Source organism: Triturus cristatus, chromosome 9 (assembly GCF_964204655.1).
Source record: "Triturus cristatus chromosome 9, aTriCri1.1, whole genome shotgun sequence".
Classification (NCBI taxonomy): domain Eukaryota; kingdom Metazoa; phylum Chordata; class Amphibia; order Caudata; family Salamandridae; genus Triturus; species Triturus cristatus.
In genome coordinates, this window is record NC_140592.1 from 43,278,213 (window position 1) to 43,303,573 (window position 25,361).

The window sequence follows — 25,361 nt, forward strand, 5'->3', positions numbered from 1 at the left end:
TTGAGATCAGGGTTGCACCAAGTTACACCCCCACAGAAAGTGAGCCCGCTAAGGCCTGCATACAGCCGGTGGGGCTGGGATGAGCTTGGTTGCCTTGGTTCTGTAGCTTGCCCCTGAGTGGGGAATGTATCATAGGGCAAGGACCCCTGCTTTGGGTGCAGGGTGACCCAGGGACCGCAGGATCATATCCAATCTAAAGGGCATATCAACAACAACCGCCGATAATTATCACTGAGCGCACTTAGCGCTCGGATAATTATCGCCGGCTAGCGCCGATTTTTATCGCTGAGATAGCGTGCTATTAGCAACGCTTATCTCATCGGCGATAAAAATCCTAGCGCTAACTGGCTAACGTGAGATTATCGCTGGAAACCCAGCGATAATCTCACGTTAGCTAGTTGATAGGGACTCACAAACTTAGCCATGATATCCTCCTTCCATAGGATATCATGGCTAAGTCAGTCCTGAAGCAGGTGTTAGGAAAGTAGCGATAACAGGTGTTATCGCTACTTTTCCTGACGCTATGCTTCATAGCGTGGGGCTTGATGATAGGAGAAATGTCGCCTAGCTTTGCTTGGCCTTCTAGTCGTATCGAGAAAGATGCATCTCTAAAGCAAGTCTTGCGCGCCTGTGAGCTTACACCCTTAGATCTTTAGCAATTTCTGGACCGTTTCCCCCCGCCCTTCTCATTAAAGTTTTTGAAACAGAGATATTTTTCCATTGTTCTTTTTCTTCATGACAAATAAGCTTTCAGACCCAATTCAATCCGGATTCTGTCCACTCCCCAGCACATGGTCTGCCCAGAGTCCACCCTGGACATCCTCAGGCTAGCAGTGGGTGGATACTGCGCGGCCTGGATTGTTCCACTCCCCAGCACACGGTCTGTCCAGGGTCCACCCTGGACAGCCTCAGGCTAGCAGTGGGTGGATACTGCGCGGCCTGGATTGTTCCACTCCCCGGCACGTGGTCTGCCCAGAGTCCACCCTGGACAGCCTCAGGCTAGCAGTGGGTGGATACTGCGCGGCCTGGATTGTTCCACTCCCCAGCACGTGGTCTGCCCAGAGTCCACCCTGGACAGCCTCAGGCTAGCAGTGGGTGGATACTGCGCGGCCTGGATTGTTCCACTCCCCAGCACACGGTCTGGCCAGAGTCCACCCTGGACAGCCTCAGGCTAGCAGTGGGTGGATACTGCGCGGCCTGGATTGTTCCACTCCCCAGCACACGGTCTGCCCAGAGTCCACCCTGGACAGCCTCAGGCTCGCAGTGGGTGGATACTGCGCGGCCTGGATTGTTCCACTCCCAGCACGTGGTCTGCCCAGAGTCCACCCTGGACAGCCTCAGGCTAGCAGTGGGTGGATACTGCGCGGCCTGGATTGTTCCACTCCTCAGCACACGGAAGACGTGGCTTGGCAGTTCGGGCTGGACTGTTCCCATGAGGCACAGGGTCAAGACTGATTTGCATATGGCCATGTCTAAACTGGGGTGGCGTAGTGGGCAAAAGAACAATGGATTTAACCCAGATCTCTTGACTGGGGGAGAATGTCTGCATTGTCAGCATTCCGTCCATCATTTGTTTGTTGTAACGCTTTTCGCCCTAAGTGGGATGGGTATTCCCAGACGTGGGACCCGTGCTCACTACGCCACTGGAGTCAAGCTATCCTGGCTGATGACGGCTGATAGCCAGAAACCGGTCCTAGGATGCTTGATTCCGGTCCAGGGAAGACATGGCTTGGCAGTTCGGGCTGGACTGTTCCCATGAGGCACAGGGTCAAGACTGATTTGCATATGGCCATGTCTAAACTGGGGTGGCGTAGTGGGCAAAAGAACGATGGATTTAACCCAGATCTCTTGACTGGGGGAGAATGTCTGCATTGTCAGCATTCCGTCCATCATTTGTTTGTTGTAACGCTTTTCGCCCTAAGTGGGATGGGTATTCCCAGACGTGGGACCCGTGCTCACTACGCCACTGGAGTCAAGCTATCCTGGCTGATGACGGCTGATAGCCAGAAACCGGTCCTAGGATGCTTGATTCCGGTCCAGGGAAGACATGGCTTGGCAGTTCGGGCTGGACTGTTCCCATGAGGCACAGGGTCAAGACTGATTTGCATATGGCCATGTCTAAACTGGGGTGGCGTAGTGGGCAAAAGAACGATGGATTTAACCCAGATCTCTTGACTGGGGGAGAATGTCTGCATTGTCAGCATTCCGTCCATCATTTGTTTGTTGTAACGCAGAGTCCACCCTGGACAGCCTCAGGATAGCAGTGGGTGGATACTGCGCGGCCTGGATTGTTCCACTCCCCAGCACACGGTCTGCCCAGAGTCCACCCTGGACAGCCTCAGGCTAGCAGTGGGTGGATACTGCACGGCCTGGATTGTTCCACTCCCCAGCACACGGTCTGCCCAGAGTCCACCCTGGACAGCCTCAGGCTAGCAGTGGGTGGATACTGTGTGGCCTGGATTGTTCCACTCCCCGGCACATGGTCGGCCCACAGTCCACCCTGGACAGCCTCAGGCTAGCAGTGGGTGGATACTGCGTGGCCTGGATTGTTCCACTCCCAGCACACGGTCCGCTCAGAGTCCACCCTGGACAGCCTCAGGCTAGCAGTGGGTGGATACTGCGTGGCCTGGATTGTTCCACTCCCCGGCACATGGTCTGCCCAGAGTCCACCCTGGACAGCCTCAGGCTAGCAGTGGGTGGATACTGTGTGGCCTGGATTGTTCCACTCCCCAGCACACAGTCTGCCCACAGTCCACCCTGGACAGCCTCAGGCTAGCAGTGGGTGGATACTGTGCGGCCTGGATTGTTCCACTCCCCAGCACATGGTCCGCCCAGAGTCCACCCTGGACAGCCTCAGGCTAACAGTGGGTGGATACTGCGTGGCCTGGATTGTTCCATTCCCCAGCACATGGTCTGCCCAGAGTCCACCCTGGACAGCCACAGGCTAGCAGTGGGTGGATACTGCGCGGCCTGGATTGTTCCACTCCCCGGCACACGGTCTGCCCAGAGTCCACCCTGGACAGCCTCAGGCTAGCAGTGGGTGGATACTGCACGGCCTGGATTATTCCACTCCCCAGCACACGGTCTGCCCAGAGTCCACCCTGGACAGCCTCAGGCTAGCAGTGGGTGGATACTGCGCGGCCTGGATTGTTCCACTCCCCGGCACACGGTCTGCCCAGAGTCCACCCTGGACAGCCTCAGGCTAGCAGTGGGTGGATACTGCGCGGCCTGGATTGTTCCACTCCCATGCACACGGTCTGCCCAGAGTCCACCCTGGACAGCCTCAGGCTAGCAGTGGGTGGATACTGCGCGGCCTGGATTGTACCACTCCCCAGCACATGGTCCGCCCAGAGTCCACCCTGGACAGCCTCAGGCTAGCAGTGGGTGGATACTGCGCGGCCTGGATTGCTGATTACCACAGTGACCACTCCCAGGCCAGCCATCGTCCTCCCTTCTGCTCTAATTTCCTCAGTGATCCTCGGGAAGTCCCTCAGGGACCCTCCTTAGCCCCACTCTGTTTAATGCTTACATTTCTGCTCTTGACATTCTCCTCTGTTCTTTCAGTCTCTCCCTAACCTCTTACACGGATGACACCCAGATCTTGGTCAGATCAGATAGCCCTATTGGTATCAACCACATCGACCTTCAGATGCCCTCACTGCAGTTGGTCCCAAGATGGGCTGAAATTCCCTTAAAATCAACATTGACAAGACTGGGACTCTTTTTGTTGGAGAAAGCTCTGCCGACGGGGCTGCTGGCTGGTGGACCTCAGACCTCGGCTGTCCATGGACCTCATTGGCTTCAGTAGGTAATCTTGGGTTTCTGTTGCCATGGCACTAGTCTCCTCACATTAGTCACCTCTTCTTGATTTCTTCAACTCCATCTGCTCTGATTGGTCACTCCGTCTTACCTTGCCAGATGTTGTTCCAGCGACAGTTCTTTCTCGTCTTCAGTTCTCCGTACCTCAGCCTGCCCTCCACCTCTCTGGCACGCTTCACTCGAATCCAGAATGCCGCAGTTCATCTCATTTTCCATCTTCCGTGACACTCTCATCTCCTCGTTCTGGTCAACTCCTGGGTGGTTTGCCATCCCCATTCGTATTCTTTCAGGTCCATGTGCCCGGTACATCACATCTTTGGGACGTGTCTCCTGTACGGCCCTCGCCGCTCTTTAAGGACCCCCTTGCAAGGGCTTCTGCTTCATCCAAAATCTCACCTCTTCTAAACGTGCGGTTGTTCTTCCTCCTACTTTGCTGCAAAGACCTGGAACTCCCTTCCCCGCTCAGACTCTCATGTGATCATCTTACTTTCCATGAATCCCTCAAAGTTTTCCTTGTTTAGTCCTTTTCTCAGGGTTCGCTTCTTTAGCACACCGACTTCCTTATACACACTTTAGATATGCCTAGGACAGATAATAACAGAACACATGACAGGCGGTGGGGATCCCCTCAAACCCACCTTAGGGGTTAATTGCATGGAGCTGGTCAGTTCAGTACAGACCTTTGTAGGAAGCCAACATGGTTTTGTCACTTAAATGAGTTGCCTTAACTGGCACAGGTATACCCAAGGGTGCTTCGTGAGCTCAGTGTGCCACAGTTATTCAAGATGAACCTCAGTGGTGAGGCCGTCTAAGAATGAGCGCTCAGAGGGGGCGTGCCGTAGCATTTGGGTGAAACTGTGTCCTTTTGAGGTGAAGCCGAGGCTGGTTTACATTTTTTTTTCAGTAAAGCCACAAATGAGCTGTAAGCAATGGAGTAGAGCGTACCCCCATGCATTCATCTCTAGCTCTGTTTGATACAAGCATTTACACCATTCACTTCTTCTGTGTCTATGTATGTGCAGATGGAGTGCAGAGTTCTGGTGCTAGAGGGTGGTGTCCAAAGAGAATCCACACCTTCTGCAGTGTTTAATCCTAACACTCGGGCTACAGAGCACGGCTCTTTTTTGTGTTTTCAGTGCTGTGATATGAAAGAACGAAGAAGCGTAGGTCATGTGGGAGCTGTCGGCTTCCATACCACATCACACTGCACCGGCATGACACAGGGCTGAGGTTGCGGCTCACCATTTGGTAACTGAACCCTGGTCTTCCTCAGGTCAGGAGGGGTTTCTGACCACCATATCTCACGTTACTATGTCTCCACTGTGCATCCAGTCTCCCGTCAGTGTCATTCTGGTAGCTTGTCATGGTTTACCACCTGTCCTGAATTATCAACAAGTGCGGTTGTCAGTAAAAAGGCGATGGGCGTTATCAGCAGATATGGAGATGTTGGGATCCCTGGATGGGCTTAGTTGAGATGATTATTGATTTAATGAAGCGAGTGTTGTCTGTGAAACGTTCATGGTGATGGACCTTCATAGGCGCGCATTGAAGGCGAGGGACACAGCATGGCTCGCGGGTGCCTGTTGGGTGCCTGTCGGGTGCCTGTCGTGTGCCTCTGAAAGAGTCCATTGGAAACAGGGTCCAGCTCAGACTACAATTGCCAGGTAGACCCGGTGGATTCTGCAGCACCAGTAATGGCTGCCCTCAGTTTCACTCCTGGGGGAAGATTCAGTATCTGGAGGCCACAAGTAGATGTATTCTCAGTCACCCTTTAAAAAAAAAAAAAATTAAGCACTGCTTGTGCTATCCATATTTCTAAGGGGGGCGGCCACACCAGAAGCCTGCCCCCTTGTGGCACAGTCGTATTACTTCTGTTTTTCTGTTCTGGTGCCATTTTCGAGTCAGTCTGTTTCCGGGTCAGCCTTGTCAGTTCGCCGCGCTGCTGGACCCGGTGAGCTGCACAGAGGAAGTCAAAAGACAACAGTTCCGAGGCGGCATCGAACCGCTGACATGCGCAGTGACTTATATCTGAAGGACACAGTGGAGTAGAAAGTCCAGTCTTGTAATGTTCTGCCATAGGTTGCAGTTGATGACATTTTTGCTTGTTATTTGTTGTGTTCTTCCTTTTATATCCTTTGGGTGACGTATCTTGTAGTAGCCAGCCCATTGAACATTGTTGAATACATCTCTTCTCCCATTCTTGTGAGTTCTGTTTTTTTTTTCAGATCGTACGCTGGTTGTGGTTTGAAGAAGGGGAAAGAATTCTGGTTATCAACATTTACTTTATAATACCATTAAATGGCCCTTTGTAACTTAAGAAATTCAGATTCAAAGTAATGCCACATTGGAGTATGACGTCACCCTGGCCTTATCCTTGGAATCATTAAAGTTAAAACTTTCCTCACTCTCTATTTTAATTTTATCGTGGATGTTTGTAGAGCAGGTCCTAGCCACAATGGAGAGCTACCGGGGGGGGGGGGGGGGGGAGAGGTAAGAGGGGGTGGGCGCAGCAGACCCCACCGTCTGCCGGTGCCTTGATTCTGGGGTGAAAATTCTCAACACATGTGAGTGCACGAGTGGTGCCTGGGTGGCCAGTCGTCAGGCATTCCTTTCATAAAGTTTACTTTTCAGAGTGCATTTGTGCAGGAATTCTTGGCAGAGGGCACGAGTTCATTCTCGAGTGTCCTTATGGGTTCAGAGTGTGTCCTTTCGGGTTCAAACACTCCACTCAAGAGGCACTTTTCAGATCAAGTCCCCGCTGCAAAAGACTTTAACAAACAGAAGTAACAACTGGCAGGAAACAGTCCAAAGTGTGTGCGTGGCACGCTGCCATAGGGTCCGCGGTGCCCGGGTTCTGAGCTTACCCATGCCATCGGGCCAGAGGCTCTCAACCGAAGAAATGTGCCAGGGTGGGGCACTTTCTAAGATGGTTTTAAAGCTCACTGAACCAGCAGATTGGCCCAGTGGGTAAAACACTCACTGCTGAGATGTGTGGTGATCTGGAGGTCACGGGTTTGAATCGTGCCAAGCTTAGCTTGAGCCTTCTGTTCTTCTGGCATCTGCGTATTTAATATCAGTAAATTGGGTAAAAGTAAATACTGTTATTTACAGCACCCAGAGACAACATATGTGTGACTGAAAGCACTATCTGTAAATTACACTTTGCACGCCCCCTAGCGGTAGCCCACCATAAACATGAGTCTGTGTTCTCGCTTGTGCGAAGGAGGTTTGTGTGGGCCACTGTGCAAGGTATTCCACCGCTGACGCTTTTGCGCGCAGGTAAAGGGCTCTTGTAAGACAGACCTTATCTCGAGGACCCGGGGCAGTTACTGTATTGTATTGTTCATAGGTTCAGTTGTTTATCACCAGTGTCTCAACACCTGTGGTACTAGTACTCTTAAAACCGTTATCCGAGCCTCCCCTTATACACCCCCCTCTCTTTGGTGAACGCTTGTGCATGTAGAACATTTCCCACCCAGTGCAATGCGCTTCCCTTCTTTTTACACTCTGGCTTGACAGCACAGCTGGCGCCAGACAATTATGTGAGAATCACCAGCAGAGGGGCTTTGGCTCCGCCCACATGTTGGGAGTCAGGAGTACATGTTTCGATTGGGCAGAAGTTGTGTCCTCCCACAATAAAGTGCTTGCCCTCTACACAGCTGTGATCATTGTGTTTAGTTGTCCAGTTGCCTAAGCTTGAACTTTCCAGGGCACACACATGACATTGGAATGCCAAGAAAGTGTTCAGAAATGTTTATAATTTACGTTGTTTTTTTCTGGCAGCAGCACAGGTGGGAGGAGGGCGGTCATTAACATACATGGATTTCTAGGTCTGACTTGTCAGTGCCACTGTCACCTGGCCTTTAAATCTACATGAATATTATTCTACAGTTCTTTGATTCCACAGAAATACATATGCATATCCATGGTATCTATTTGTAATGCTTCACATTACCATACAACATGACTTTAATGCCAGACCTATTGGCATTGCCAATGCTTGTTTATGTATATACTTGGAAACTATTTTTGCCTGTGGAGAAACCCCTTTTCCTGCAAACCCACACATTTTGGGAATGTTCCTTCTTCATTTCCGCTCTTGAAAGTAATGTACTTGTGCCCTAGAGAGGGTTAAATCTCCAGTGGTGACCAGGGAGGGGAAGTGCTGCAAACAGATTATGAACAGCCACAAACACATTGGTTTAAACCTATACAGATGGACATTGCACACCCTAGAATGCCCACGAGATGCACCTTGGAGCAGATTTACTCTTGCTTAACAGTACATTATCTTAGGGAAATATTGTGTGAGAGCAAAACCACTCACAATTTGAGAGTATGGTAAATGCAACTACTTTAGTAAATGGAGGAGTTTGTGCAACTAAGTTAGGGTGGCCAGATCTTGAAAAGCAAAAACTGGGGCACTCCAAAACCCCGAATTGGGGATACGGTTTTGCATTGAAGAAAGAGAATCTGATGAAGTAAAATGACTGCTCGCTCTCACAAGCAGTGAAAACATAGACAGTGTGTCTCTAAAAGTAATTAAATGAAACTTGTACACAGAATATCCTCTGTGTTAACTAACTTGCTTTCTGCTTGGGGCTGTGAACTAATCCTGCACGAAACCATGCCTCCCTCAGTCTTCAGTGGACCCACCCTGAAACCAGGACGTGTGCTAAACTCACTGAGGTTTGCCAGTACAAATGGTGAGAGAAAGGGAATGTACAGGCAAATCCAGGACACATGGTCACCCTCTCAGGACAAATGGTGGAAACCATGAATGTTCAGGCAAATCCAGGACACATATTCACCCTCCGAGGACAAATGGTGAAAACCATACATGTTCAGGCAAATCGAGGACACATGGTCACCCTCTCAGGAAAAATGGTGAAAACCATACATGTTCAGGCAAATCGAGGACACATGGTCACCCTCTCAGGAAAAATGGTGAAAATCATACATGTTCAGGCAAATCCTGGACACAAGGTCACCCTCTCAGGACAAATGGTGAAAACCATGAATCTTATGTTGTTATATAGCTTGTAGAGCTCGCAGCTGCCCCAGCAAAGGGGCGTCCCGGTGTTAATAACAGTCAAATGGAAGACCACCAGAAAGGGCTCAGGAACCTACGGTGACGGGAAAAGATAAGTCTTTATTGCCTTACAGAACGCCAAGTAGTTTTTCAAACTGCAAATAGGCAAAGGGAGAGAATTCCACAGTTTGGCTGCCCGAGTGCTGAAAGCGAGCACTCCGGCCCATACTCTCCTCACCCTCGGAACCACCGTGTGCAGGCAAATCCAGGACACACGGTCACCCTCTCAGGACAAAAGGTGAAAACCATGAATGTTCAGGGAAATAGAGGACACATGGTCACCATGTCATGACAAATGGTGAAAACCATGAATGTTCAGGCAAATCCAGGACACAAGGTCACCCTCTCAGGACAAATGGTGAAAACCATGAATGTTCAGGGAAATCCAGGACACATGGCCACCCTCTCAGGACAAATGGTGAAACCCATGAATGTTCAGGCAAATCCAGGACAAATGGTCACCCTCACAGGACAAATGGTGAAAACCATGAATGTTCAGGCAAATCCAGGACACATGGTCACCCTCTCAGGACAGTTGGTGAAAACCATGAATGTTCAGGCAAATCCAGGACACATGTTCACCCTCTCAGGACAAATGGTGGAAACCATGAGTGTTCAGGCAAATCCGGGACACATGGTCACCCTCTCAGGAAAAATGGTGAAAACCATGAATGTTCAGGCAAATCCAGGACACATGGTCACCCTCTCAGGCAGTTGGTGAAAACCATGAATTTTCGGGCAAATCCAGGACACATGGTCACCCTCTCAGGACAAATGGTGAAAACCATGAATGCTCAGGCAAATCCAGGACACATGGTCATCCTCTTAGGACAGTTGGTGAAAACCATGAATGTTCAGGCAAATCCAGGACACCTGGTCACCCTCTCAGGACAAATGGTGAAAACCATGAATGTTCAGGCAAATCCAGGACACATGGTCACCCTCTCAGGACAAATGGGGAAAACCATGAATGTTTAGGCAAATCCAGGAAATATGGTCACCCTCTCAGGACAAATGGTGAAAACCATGAATGTTCAGGCAAATCCAGGACACATGGTCACCCTCTCAGGACAAATGGTGAAAACCATACATGTTCAGGTGAATCCTGGACACAAGGTCACCCTCTCAAGACAAAAGGTGAAAACCATGAATGTTCAGGCAAATCCAGGGCACATGGTCACCCTCTCAGGACAAATGGTGAAAACCATGAATGTTCAGGCAAATCGAGGACACATGGTCACCCTCACAGGACAAATGGAGAAAACCATAAATGTTCAGGCAAATCCTGGACACAAGGTCACCCTCTCAGGACAAATGGTGAAAACTATGAATGTTCAGGCAAATCCAGGACATATGGTCACCCTCTCAGGACAAATGGTGAAACCCATGAATGTTCAGGCAAATCCAGGACACATGGTCACCCTCTCAGGACAAATGATGAAAACCATGAATGTTCAGGCAAGTCCAGGACACATGGTCACCCTCTCAGGACAAATGGTGAAAACCATGAATGTTCAGGCAAATCCAGGAAACAATGGTCACCCTCTCAGGACAAATGGTGAAAACCATGAATGTTCAGGCAAATCCAGGACACATGGTGACCCTCTCAGGACAAATGGTGAAAACCATGAATGTTCAGACAAATCCAAGACACATGGTCACCCTCTCAGGAAAGTTGTTGAAAACCATGAATGTTCAGGAAAATCCAGGACACATGGTAACCCTCTCAGGACAAATGGTGAAAACCATGAATGTTCAGGCAAATCCAGGACACATGGACACCCTCTCAGGGCAGTTGGTGAAAACCATGAATGTTCATGCAAATCCAGGACACATGGTCACCCTCTCAGGACAAATGGTGAAAAATCTCCATGTTCAGGCAAATCCTGGACAGAAGGTCACCCTCTCAGGACAAAAGGTGAAAACCATGAATGTTCAGGCAAATCCAGGACACATGGTCACCCTCTCAGGACAAATGGAGAAAACAATGAATGTTCAGGCAAATCCAGGACACATGGTCACCCTCATAGGACAAATGGTGAAAACCATGAATGTTCAGGCAAATCCAGGACACAATGGTCACCCTCTCAGGACAAAGGGTGAAAACCATGAATGTTCAGGCAAATCCAGGACACATGGTGACCCTCTCAGGACAAATGGGGAAAACCATGAATGTTCAGACAAATCCAAGACACATGGTCACCCTCTCAGGAAAGTTGTTGAAAACCATGAATGTTCAGGAAAATCCAGGACACATGGTCACCCTCTCAGGACAAATGGTGAAAACCATGAATGTTCAGGCAAATCCAGGACACATGGTCACCCTCTCAGGGCAGTTGGTGAAAACCATGAATGTTCAGGCAAATCTATAACACATGGTCACCCTCTCAGGACAAATGGTGAAAACCACGAATGTTCAGGCAAATCCAGGACACATGGTCACCCTCTAAGGACAAATGGGGAAACCATGAATGTTCAGGCCAATCCAGGACACATGGTCACCCTCTCAGGACAAATGGTGAAAACCATAAATGTTCAGGCAAATCCAGGACACATGGTCACCCTCTCAGGACAAATGGTGAAAACCGTGAATGTTCAGGCAAAACCAGGATACATGGTCACCTTCTCAGAACACATGGTGAAAACCATGAATGTTCAGGCAAATCGAGGACACATGATCACCCTCTCAGGACAAATGGTGAAAACCGTGACTGTTCAGGCAAATCCAGGACACAAGGTCACCCTCTCAGGACACATGGTGAAAACCATAAATGTTGAGGCAAATCTAGGACACATTGTCACCCTCTCAAGAAAATGGTGAAAACCATGAATGTTCAGGCAAATCCAGGACACATGGTGACCCTCTCAGGACAAATGGTGAAAACCATGAATGTTCAGACAAATCGAAGACACATGGTCACCCTCTCAGGAAAGTTGGTGAAAACCATGAATGTTCAGGAAAATCCAGGACACATGGTCACCCTCTCAGGACAAATGGTGAAAACCATGAATGTTTAGGCAAATCCAGGACACATGGTCACCCTCTCAGGGCAGTTGGTGAAAACCATGAATGTTCAGGCAAATCTAGGACACATGGTAACCCTCTCAGGACAAATGGTGAAAACCATGAATGTTCAGGAAAATCCAGGACACATGGTCACCCTCTCATGACAGTTGGTGAAAACCATGAATGTTCAGGCAAATCCAGGACACATGGTCACCCTCTCAGGACAAATGGTGAAAACCATAAATGTTCAGGCAAATCCAGGACACATGGTCACCCTCTCAGGACAAATGGTGAAAACCGTGAATGTTCAGGCAAATACAGGATACATGGTCACCTTCTCAGAACACATGGTGAAAACCATGAATGTTCAGGCAAATCGAGGACACATGGTCACCCTCTCAGGACAAATGGTGAAAACCATGAATGTTCAGGCAAATCCAGGACACATGGTCACCCTCTCAGGCAGTTGGTGAAAACCATGAATTTTCGGGCAAATCCAGGACACATGGTCACCCTCTCAGGACAAATGGTGAAAACCATGAATGCTCAGGCAAATCCAGGACACATGGTCATCCTCTTAGGACAGTTGGTGAAAACCATGAATGTTCAGGCAAATCCAGGACACCTGGTCACCCTCTCAACAGAAATGTGAAAACCATGAATGTTCAGGCAATTCCAGGACACATGGTCACCCTCTCAGGACAAATGGTGAAAACCATGAATGTTCAGGCAAATCCAGGACACATGGTCACCCTCTCAGGACAAATGGGGAAAACCATGAATGTTTAGGCAAATCCAGGAAATATGGTCACCCTCTCAGGACAAATGGTGAAAACCATACATGTTCAGGTGAATCCTGGACACAAGGTCACCCTCTCAAGACAAAAGGTGAAAACCATGAATGTTCAGGCAAATCCAGGGCACATGGTCACCCTCTCAGGACAAATGGTGAAAACCATGAATGTTCAGGCAAATCGAGGACACATGGTCACCCTCACAGGACAAATGGAGAAAACCATAAATGTTCAGGCAAATCCTGGACACAAGGTCACCCTCTCAGGACAAATGGTGAAAACTATGAATGTTCAGGCAAATCCAGGACATATGGTGACCCTCTCAGGACAAATGGTGAAACCCATGAATGTTCAGGCAAATCCAGGACACATGGTCACCCTCTCAGGACAAATGATGAAAACCATGAATGTTCAGGCAAGTCCAGGACACATGGTCACCCTCTCAGGACAAATGGTGAAAACCATGAATGTTCAGGCAAATCCAGGAAACAATGGTCACCCTCTCAGGACAAATGGTGAAAACCATGAATGTTCAGGCAAATCCAGGACACATGGTGACCCTCTCAGGACAAATGGTGAAAACCATGAATGTTCAGACAAATCCAAGACACATGGTCACCCTCTCAGGAAAGTTGTTGAAAACCATGAATGTTCAGGAAAATCCAGGACACATGGTAACCCTCTCAGGACAAATGGTGAAAACCATGAATGTTCAGGCAAATCCAGGACACATGGACACCCTCTCAGGGCAGTTGGTGAAAACCATGAATGTTCATGCAAATCCAGGACACATGGTCACCCTCTCAGGACAAACGGTGAAAAACATCCATGTTCAGGCAAATCTATAACACATGGTCACCCTCTCAGGACAAATGGTGAAAACCACGAATGTTCAGGCAAATCCAGGACACATGGTCACCCTCTAAGGACAAATGGGGAAACCATGAATGTTCAGGCCAATCCAGGACACATGGTCACCCTCTCAGGACAAATGGTGAAAACCATAAATGTTCAGGCAAATCCAGGACACATGGTCACCCTCTCAGGACAAATGGTGAAAACCGTGAATGTTCAGGCAAAACCAGGATACATGGTCACCTTCTCAGAACACATGGTGAAAACCATGAATGTTCAGGCAAATCGAGGACACATGATCACCCTCTCAGGACAAATGGTGAAAACCGTGACTGTTCAGGCAAATCCAGGACACAAGGTCACCCTCTCAGGACACATGGTGAAAACCATAAATGTTGAGGCAAATCTAGGACACATTGTCACCCTCTCAAGAAAATGGTGAAAACCATGAATGTTCAGGCAAATCCAGGACACATGGTGACCCTCTCAGGACAAATGGTGAAAACCATGAATGTTCAGACAAATCGAAGACACATGGTCACCCTCTCAGGAAAGTTGGTGAAAACCATGAATGTTCAGGAAAATCCAGGACACATGGTCACCCTCTCAGGACAAATGGTGAAAACCATGAATGTTTAGGCAAATCCAGGACACATGGTCACCCTCTCAGGGCAGTTGGTGAAAACCATGAATGTTCAGGCAAATCTAGGACACATGGTAACCCTCTCAGGACAAATGGTGAAAACCATGAATGTTCAGGAAAATCCAGGACACATGGTCACCCTCTCATGACAGTTGGTGAAAACCATGAATGTTCAGGCAAATCCAGGACACATGGTCACCCTCTCAGGACAAATGGTGAAAACCATAAATGTTCAGGCAAATCCAGGACACATGGTCACCCTCTCAGGACAAATGGTGAAAACCGTGAATGTTCAGGCAAATACAGGATACATGGTCACCTTCTCAGAACACATGGTGAAAACCATGAATGTTCAGGCAAATCGAGGACACATGGTCACCCTCTCAGGACAAATGGTGAAAACCGTGACTGTTCAGGCAAATCCAGGACACAAGGTCACCCTCTCAGGACACATGGTGAAAACCATAAATGTTGAGGCAAATCTAGGACACATTGTCACCCTCTCAAGAAAATGGTGAAAACCATGAATGTTCAGGCAAATCCAGGACACATGGTGACCCTCTCAGGACAAATGGTGAAAACGATGAATGTTCAGACAAATCGAAGACACATGGTCACCCTCTCAGGAAAGTTAGTGAAAACCATGAATGTTCAGGAAAATCCAGGACACATGGTCACCCTCTCAGGACAAATGGTGAAAACTATGAATGTTTAGGCAAATCCAGGACACATGGTCACCCTCTCAGGGCAGTTGGTGAAAACCATGAATGTTCAGGCAAATCTAGGACACATGGTAACCCTCTCAGGACAAATGGTGAAAACCATGAATGTTCAGGAAAATCCAGGACACATGGTCACCCTCTCATGACAGTTGGTGAAAACCATGAATGTTCAGGCAAATTCAGGACACATGGTCACCCTCTCAGGACAAATGATGAAAACCATGAATGTTCAGGCAAATCCAGGTCCCATGGTCACCCTCTCAGGACAAATGGTGAAAACCATAAATGTTCAGGCAAAACCAGGACACATGGTCACCCTCTCAGGACAACTGGTGAAAACCGTGAATGTTCAGGCAAATCCAGGACACATGGTCACCTTCTCAAAACACATGGTGAAAACCATAAATGTTCAGGCAAATCGAGGACACATGGTCACCCTTTCAGGACACATGGTGAAAACCATAAATGTCGAGGCAAATCTAGGACACATTGTCACCCTCTCAAGACAAATGGTGAAAACCATAAATATTCTGTCAAATCCTGGACACAAGGTCACCCCCGAGGACAAATGGTGAAAACCGTGAATATTCAGGCAAATACAGGACACAAGGTCACCCTCTCAAGACAAATGGTGAAAACCATAAATGTTCAGGCAAATACAGGACGCTAATCACCCTCCGAGGACAAATGATGAAAACCGTGAATGATCAGGCAAATCTAGGACACATGGTCACCTTCTCAGGACAAATGGTGAAAACCATGAATGTTCAGGCAAATCCAGGACACATGGTCACCCTCTCAGGGCAGTTGGTGAAAACCATGAATGTTCTGGCAAATCCGGGACCCATGGTCACCCTCTCAGGACAAATGGTGAAAACCATGAATGTTCAGGCAAATCCAGGACTCATGGTCACCCTCTATGGGCAGTTGGTGAAAACCATGAATGTTCGGGCAAATCCAGGACACATGGTCACCCTGTCATGACAAATGGTGAAAACCATGAATGTTCAGGCAAATCCAGGACAAATGGTCGCCCTCTCAGGACAAATGGCAAAAACCATGAATGTTCAGGCAAATCCAGGACACACGGTCACCCTCTCAGGACAAATGGTGAAAACCATGAATTTTTAGGCAAACAGAGGGCACATGGTCACCCTCTCAGGACAGTTGGTGAAAACCATGAATGTTCAGGCAAATCCAGGACACATGGTCACCCTCTCAGGACAAATGGTGAAAACCATACATGTTCAGGTGAATCCTGGACACAAGGTCACCCTCTCAAGACAAAAGGTGAAAACCATGAATGTTCAGGCAAATCCAGGGCACATGGTCACCCTCTCAGGACAAATGGTGAAAACCATGAATGTTCAGGCAAATCGAGGACACATGGTCACCCTCACAGGACAAATGGAGAAAACCATAAATGTTCAGGCAAATCCTGGACACAAGGTCACCCTCTCAGGACAAATGGTGAAAACTATGAATGTTCAGGCAAATCCAGGACATATGGTCACCCTCTCAGGACAAATGGTGAAACCCATGAATGTTCAGGCAAATCCAGGACACACGGTCACCCTCTCAGGACAAATGATGAAAACCATGAATGTTCAGGCAAGTCCAGGACACATGGTCACCCTCTCAGGACAAATGATGAAAACCATGAATGTTCAGGCAAGTCCAGGACACAATGGTCACCCTCTCAGGACAAAGGGTGAAAACCATGAATGTTCAGGCAAATCCAGGACACATGGTGACCCTCTCAGGACAAATGGTGAAAACCATGAATGTTCAGACAAATCCAAGACACATGGTCACCCTCTCAGGAAAGTTGTTGAAAACCATGAATGTTCAGGAAAATCCAGGACACATGGTCACCCTCTCAGGACAAATGGTGAAAACCATGAATGTTCAGGCAAATCCAGGACACATGGTCACCCTCTCAGGGCAGTTGGTGAAAACCATGAATGTACAGGCAAATCAATAACACATGGTCACCCTCTCAGGACAAATGGTGAAAACCACGAATGTTCAGGCAAATCCAGGACACATGGTCACCCTCTAAGGACAAATGGGGAAACCATGAATGTTCAGGCCAATCCAGGACACATGGTCACCCTCTCAGGATAAATGGTGAAAACCATAAATGTTCAGGCAAATCCAGGACACATGGTCACCCTCTCAGGACAAATGGTGAAAACCGTGAATGTTCAGGCAAAACCAGGATACATGGTCACCTTCTCAGAACACATGGTGAAAACCATGAATGTTCAGGCAAATCGAGGACACATGATCACCCTCTCAGGACAAATGGTGAAAACCGTGACTGTTCAGGCAAATCCAGGACACAAGGTCACCCTCTCAGGACACATGGTGAAAACCATAAATGTTGAGGCAAATCTAGGACACATTGTCACCCTCTCAAGAAAATGGTGAAAACCATGAATGTTCAGGCAAATCCAGGACACATGGTGACCCTCTCAGGACAAATGGTGAAAACCATGAATGTTCAGACAAATCGAAGACACATGGTCACCCTCTCAGGAAAGTTGGTGAAAACCATGAATGTTCAGGAAAATCCAGGACACATGGTCAGCCTCTCAGGACAAATGGTGAAAACCATGAATGTTTAGGCAAATCCAGGACACATGGTCACCCTCTCAGGGCAGTTGGTGAAAACCATGAATGTTCAGGCAAATCTAGGACACATGGTAACCCTCTCAGGACAAATGGTGAAAACCATGAATGTTCAGGAAAATCCAGGACACATGGTCACCCTCTCATGACAGTTGGTGAAAACCATGAATGTTCAGGCAAATCCAGGACACATGGTCACCCTCTCAGGACAAATGGTGAAAACTATAAATGTTCAGGCAAATCCAGGACACATGGTCACCCTCTCAGGACAAATGGTGAAAACCGTGAATGTTCAGGCAAATCCAGGATACATGGTCACCTTCTCAGAACACATGGTGAAAACCATGAATGTTCAGGCAAATCGAGGACACATGGTCACCCTCTCAGGACAAATGGTGAAAACCGTGACTGTTCAGGCAAATCCAGGACACAAGGTCACTCTCTCAGGACACATGGTGAAAACCATAAATGTTGAGGCAAATCTAGGACACATTGTCACCCTCTCAAGAAAATGGTGAAAACCATGAATGTTCAGGCAAATCCAGGACACATGGTGACCCTCTCAGGACAAATGGTGAAAACGATGAATGTTCAGACAAATCGAAGACACATGGTCACCCTTTCAGGAAAGTTGGTGAAAACCATGAATGTTCAGGAAAATCCAGGACACATGGTCACCCTCTCAGGACAAATGGTGAAAACTATGAATGTTTAGGCAAATCCAGGACACATGGTCACCCTCTCAGGGCAGTTGGTGAAAACCATGAATGTTCAGGCAAATCTAGGACACATGGTAACCCTCTCAGGACAAATGGTGAAAACCATGAATGTTCAGGAAAATCCAGGATATATGGTCACCCTCTCATGACAGTTGGTGAAAACCATGAATGTTCAGGCAAATTCAGGACACATGGTCACCCTCTCAGGACAAATGATGAAAACCATGAATGTTCAGGCAAATCCAGGTCCCATGGTCACCCTCTCAGGACAAATGGTGAAAACCATAAATGTTCAGGCAAAACCAGGACACATGGTCACCCTCTCAGGACAAATGGTGAAAACCGTGAATGTTCAGGCAAATCCAGGACACATGGTCACCTTCTCAGAACACATGGTGAAAACCATAAATGTTCAGGCAAATCGAGGACACATGGTCACCCTTTCAGGACACATGGTGAAAACCATAAATGTCGAGGCAAATCTAGGACACATTGTCACCCTCTCAAGACAAATGGTGAAAACCATAAATATTCTGTCAAATCCTGGACACAAGGTCACCCCCGAGGACAAATGGTGAAAACCGTGAATATTCAGGCAAATACAGGACACAAGGTCACCCTCTCAAGACAAATGGTGAAAACCATAAATGTTCAGGCAAATACAGGACGCTAATCACCCTCCGAGGACAAATGATGAAAACCGTGAATGATCAGGCAAATCTAGGACACATGGTCACCTTCTCAGGACAAATGGTGAAAACCATGAATGTTCAGGCAAATCCAGGACACATGGTCACCCTCTCAGGGCAGTTGGTGAAAACCATGAATGTTCTGGCAAATCCGGGACCCATGGTCACCCTCTCAGGACAAATGGTGAAAACCATGAATGTTCAGGCAAATCCAGGACTCATGGTCACCCTCTATGGGCAGTTGGTGAAAACCATGAATGTTCGGGCAAATCCAGGACACATGGTCACCCTGTCATGACAAATGGTGAAAACCATGAATGTTCAGGCAAATCCAGGACAAATGGCCGCCCTCTCAGGACAAATGGCAAAAACCATGAATGTTCAGGCAAATCCAGGACACACGGTCACCCTCTCAGGACAAATGGTGAAAACCATGAATTTTTAGGCAAACAGAGGGCACATGGTCACCCTCTCAGGACAGTTGGTGAAAACCATGAATGTTCTGGCAAATCCAGGACACATGGTCCCCCTCTCAGGACAAATGGTGAAAGCCATGAAGGTTCAGGCAAATCCATAACACAAGGTTACTCTCTCAGGACAAATGGTGAAAGCCATGAAGGTCAGGTAAATCCGGGACACATGGTCACCCTCTCAGGACAAATGGTGAAAACCATGAATGTTCAGGCAAATCCAGGACACATGGTCACCCTCTCAGGGCAGTTGGTGAAAACCATGAATGTACAGGCAAATCAATAACACATGGTCACCCTCTCTGGACAAATGGTGAAAACCACGAATGTTCAGGCAAATCCAGGACACATGGTCACCCTCTAAGGACAAATGGGGAAACCATGAATGTTCAGGCCAATCCAGGACACATGGTCACCCTCTCAGGATAAATGGTGAAAACCATAAATGTTCAGGCAAATCCAGGACACATGGTCACCCTCTCAGGACAAATGGTGAAAACCGTGAATGTTCAGGCAAAACCAGGATACATGGTCACCTTCTCAGAACACATGGTGAAAACCATGAATGTTCAGGCAAATCGAGGACACATGATCACCCTCTCAGGACAAATGGTGAAAACCGTGACTGTTCAGGCAAATCCAGGACACAAGGTCACCCTCTCAGGACACATGGTGAAAACCATAAATGTTGAGGCAAATCTAGGACACATTGTCACCCTCTCAAGAAAATGGTGAAAACCATGAATGTTCAGGCAAATCCAGGACACATGGTGACCCTCTCAGGACAAATGGTGAAAACCATGAATGTTCAGACAAATCGAAGACACATGGTCACCCTCTCAGGAAAGTTGGTGAAAACCATGAATGTTCAGGAAAATCCAGGACACATGGTCAGCCTCTCAGGACAAATGGTGAAAACCATGAATGTTTAGGCAAATCCAGGACACATGGTCACCCTCTCAGGGCAGTTGGTGAAAACCATGAATGTTCAGGCAAATCTAGGACACATGGTAACCCTCTCAGGACAAATGGTGAAAACCATGAATGTTCAGGAAAATCCAGGACACATGGTCACCCTCTCATGACAGTTGGTGAAAACCATGAATGTTCAGGCAAATCCAGGACACATGGTCACCCTCTCAGGACAAATGGTGAAAACCATAAATGTTCAGGCAAATCCAGGACACATGGTCACCCTCTCAGGACAAATGGTGAAAACCGTGAATGTTCAGGCAAATCCAGGATACATGGTCACCTTCTCAGAACACATGGTGAAAACCATGAATGTTCAGGCAAATCGAGGACACATGGTCACCCTCTCAGGACAAATGGTGAAAACCGTGACTGTTCAGGCAAATCCAGGACACAAGGTCACTCTCTCAGGACACATGGTGAAAACCATAAATGTTGAGGCAAATCTAGGACACATTGTCACCCTCTCAAGAAAATGGTGAAAACCATGAATGTTCAGGCAAATCCAGGACACATGGTGACCCTCTCAGGACAAATGGTGAAAACGATGAATGTTCAGACAAATCGAAGACACATGGTCACCCTTTCAGGAAAGTTGGTGAAAACCATGAATGTTCAGGAAAATCCAGGACACATGGTCACCCTCTCAGGACAAATGGTGAAAACTATGAATGTTTAGGCAAATCCAAGACACATGGTCACCCTCTCAGGGCAGTTGGTGAAAACCATGAATGTTCAGGCAAATCTAGGACACATGGTAACCCTCTCAGGACAAATGGTGAAAACCATGAATGTTCAGGAAAATCCAGGACACATGGTCACCCTCTCATGACAGTTGGTGAAAACCATGAATGTTCAGGCAAATTCAGGACACATGGTCACCCTCTCAGGACAAATGATGAAAACCATGAATGTTCAGGCAAATCCAGGTCCCATGGTCACCCTCTCAGGACAAATGGTGAAAACCATAAATGTTCAGGCAAAATCAGGACACATGGTCACCTTCTCAGAACACATGGTGAAAACCATAAATGTTCAGGCAAATCGAGGACACATGGTCACCCTTTCAGGACACATGGTGAAAACCATAAATGTCGAGGCAAATCTAGGACACATTGTCACCCTCTCAAGACAAATGGTGAAAACCATAAATATTCTGTCAAATCCTGGACACAAGGTCACCCCCGAGGACAAATGGTGAAAACCGTGAATATTCAGGCAAATACAGGACACAAGGTCACCCTCTCAAGACAAATGGTGAAAACCATAAATGTTCAGGCAAATACAGGACGCTAATCACCCTCCGAGGACAAATGATGAAAACCGTGAATGATCAGGCAAATCTAGGACACATGGTCACCTTCTCAGGACAAATGGTGAAAACCATGAATGTTCAGGCAAATCCAGGACACATGGTCACCCTCTCAGGGCAGTTGGTGAAAACCATGAATGTTCTGGCAAATCCGGGACCCATGGTCACCCTCTCAGGACAAATGGTGAAAACCATGAATGTTCAGGCAAATCCAGGACTCATGGTCACCCTCTATGGGCAGTTGGTGAAAACCATGAATGTTCGGGCAAATCCAGGACACATGGTCACCCTGTCATGACAAATGGTGAAAACCATGAATGTTCAGGCAAATCCAGGACAAATGGCCGCCCTCTCAGGAAAAATGGCAAAAACCATGAATGTTCAGGCAAATCCAGGACACACGGTCACCCTCTCAGGACAAATGGTGAAAACCATGAATTTTTAGGCAAACAGAGGGCACATGGTCACCCTCTCAGGACAGTTGGTGAAAACCATGAATGTTCTGGCAAATCCAGGACACATGGTCCCCCTCTCAGGACAAATGGTGAAAGCCATGAAGGTTCAGGCAAATCCATAACACAAGGTTACTCTCTCAGGACAAATGGTGAAAGCCATGAAGGTCAGGTAAATCCGGGACACATGGTCACCTTCTCAGGACATATGGTGAAAACCATGAATGTTCAGGCCAATCCAGGACGCATGGTCACCCTCTCAGGACAAATGGTGAAAACCATGAATGTTCAGGCAAATCCGGGACACATGGTCACCTTCTTAGGACAAATGGTGAAAACCATGAATATTCAGGCCAATCCAAGATGCATGGTCACCCTCTCAGGACAAATGGTGAAAACCATGAATGTTCAGGCAAATCCAGGACATATGGTCACCCTCTCAGGACAAATGGTGAAAAACCAGGACTGTCCTGGCAAATCTGGGATGCATGGTCAATCTAACCTACCTACAACTTAGGTGCACAAATACCTTTGTGAATTGGGTTGTCTGTTTAACAACTGCTGGGCACTCGAGAAGGCCTTTAATACAGTGGGTTGGAAACACCTAATCCGGGTCCGATAACCGCCTGGTTCTGGATCACATATTATTAGCCGGATTCAATCGTTATTCTCTGTCCTGACAGTAAGGGTCACGACAGGCAAAAAAGTGCATGCCCTGTACACAGCTGTGATCATTGTGTTCAGTTGTCCAGTTGCCTTAGCTTGAACTTTCAAGGGAACACATATGACTCCATTTTCAGGCAAGACAGACTGAAGGGGAGAGGTGGAGGAGTAGCCCTGCTGCTGCGCAACTCCTTCAAATGCCATACCTTCACCCTGGACTCATTAAAAGGAGCCGAATCCCTCGGATTCTCCATCAAACTCAATGAGTCCGCCTCCTTTTCAGGAGGACTAGTCTACCGTCCCCCAGGCACCGCTACCAAATTCCTAGATACTCTCAGTGATACCATTGGTCAGCTCCTAACCAGATACCCACATGTCACCCTTTTGGGTGACTTCAATCTACACCTCGACTCTACAGAGGACGCTCAGACACTTAACTTCCACCAAACTCTAGAAATCTTCAACCTTCAGCAAAGGGTTAAGCAACCCACTCACCTAGCTGGACACACTCTAGATGGGGTCTGCACCAACTTTCCCCCTCTAGAAACCCATACTCCGATTCCACAAATCTGGACAGATCATAACCTGATCCCATTTCTCATTAGAACCCCGCAGCCTAAAAACTCAAAAAAACCCTGTTCACCCCCAGAGAACCATGTCAACTGGAAAAAGGTAGAAGACACCTTTAAACTCCAGCCTACCTTTGAGACTCAAAACCCCAGCCTGACTGGTAACGTCGAACAAGACTCCCAATCCTTCCACAATTGGATACTACGCGAAATTACAGAACGTGCTCCACCCAAACGGACTAGGAAATCTGATAGTAATGGCAAAACCAACGCCCCTTGGTTCACCCCAGAAGTAGCCGAGGCTCATATGCTCTGTAAAAAAGGCGAACGCAAATGGAGAAAAACATACGACAGTTCGGACAGAAACTCCTATGTCCAACTAAGGAAAAGTTACCACTCCATTATAAAAAGCGCAAAAAAAGAGTTCTACATCAAAGCCATTAATGAGGCCAAGCAAAAACAAAAAACCCTGTTTGCAATAGTTAAATCTTTCACCCATCCAAAAGCCCTACAGCCCGAAATACCTCCTTCTCAAGACCTCTGCGACCAAATAGCAGACTTCTTTGAAGAGAAAATCAATCTCATTCAGAAAGACTTCCCCCCTTACCATAGCCCACAGTCCCCCATCCCTCTGGAACAAGCAGGTAAACTAACTGGAAACCTAAAAACGTTCTCACAGGTCACTCTAGCCCAAACCAAGGAAGTCATCCTAGCATGCAAGTCAGGAGCCCCCTCTGACTCCTGCCCTCCTAGAATCCTTCACCAACTGATTGACACTGTCAATCCCATCATAAACAAAATAGTAAATACCTCCCTCAGCACTGGCATCGTCCCCAGGGCATGGAAACAAGCCATTGTTAAGCCCTTAATGAAAAAATTGAACAAATCCCCTTCCGACCTGACCAATCTCCGTTCAATCTCACTTCTCCCAGTTCTGGGAAAAATCACAGAACAATTAGTCTACAGGGAACTCAAAAACCATCTCGAAATGAATAATATCCTCCACCCTCAACAATCAGGCTTCCGCCCCCAGCACTCGACGGAAACTGCCTTGATCGAATTGACTGGCTCAATAAAAATATTACAGGACCAAAGAAAGAACGCAGTATTGATCCTGTTGGACCTCACAGCAGCGTTCGACACCATCTCCCATCCCATACTACTGGACAGACTCAGGGACATTGGTATCTCTGACCTGGCATTGAACTGGATAACATCTTTCCTAACAGAAAGATCCCAATCCATCACACTAGGAGCTTTCAGTTCTGCAGAGAAAAAGATTCGATCAGGAGTCCCACAAGGCTCCATCTTAAGCCCCCTGCTCTTTAACGTCTACCTTATTCCCCTCATCTCCCTGATCGAATCATTCGGCATAACTGTTACATCATACGCCGACGATACCCAACTCATAGTCCCGCTAGAGGAGAATTCTACATCAGCCGAACAAAATCTAAAAAACTGCCTGAAAAACGTCTTTCTGTGGATGGAAACAAATCACCTCAAGTGCAACACTAGTAAGACAGAAATCCTCCCCATGGGGAAAAATGTCAACTTCTGTCCTCATCTCTGGTGGCCAGAGGACTCCACAGCCCCTCCCCAGACCGTCACAACAGCAAGAAACCTTGGAGTCACCTTCGATACTGACCTATCCTTCGATCATCACGTAAGGAAGGTGGCAGGAAGCTGCTTCGGAATCATTAAATCCCTCAAAAATTTTTTTGACTTCCTACCAACGGATGCTAGAAAAGCGGTAGCCGTGGTGCTAATCCTATCGCGCTTGGATTACTGCAACGGCCTAATGGCAGGTGTAAAAAAAAGTCACACTCAAAAAACTGCAGAGCGTCCAGCATTCTGCTTCCAGAATGGTGCTTAAACTCCCCAGGAGGTCTTCAGCTTCCACTGCTCTGAGAACCCTCCACTGGCTACCCTTGCACAAAAGGATTCTTTTC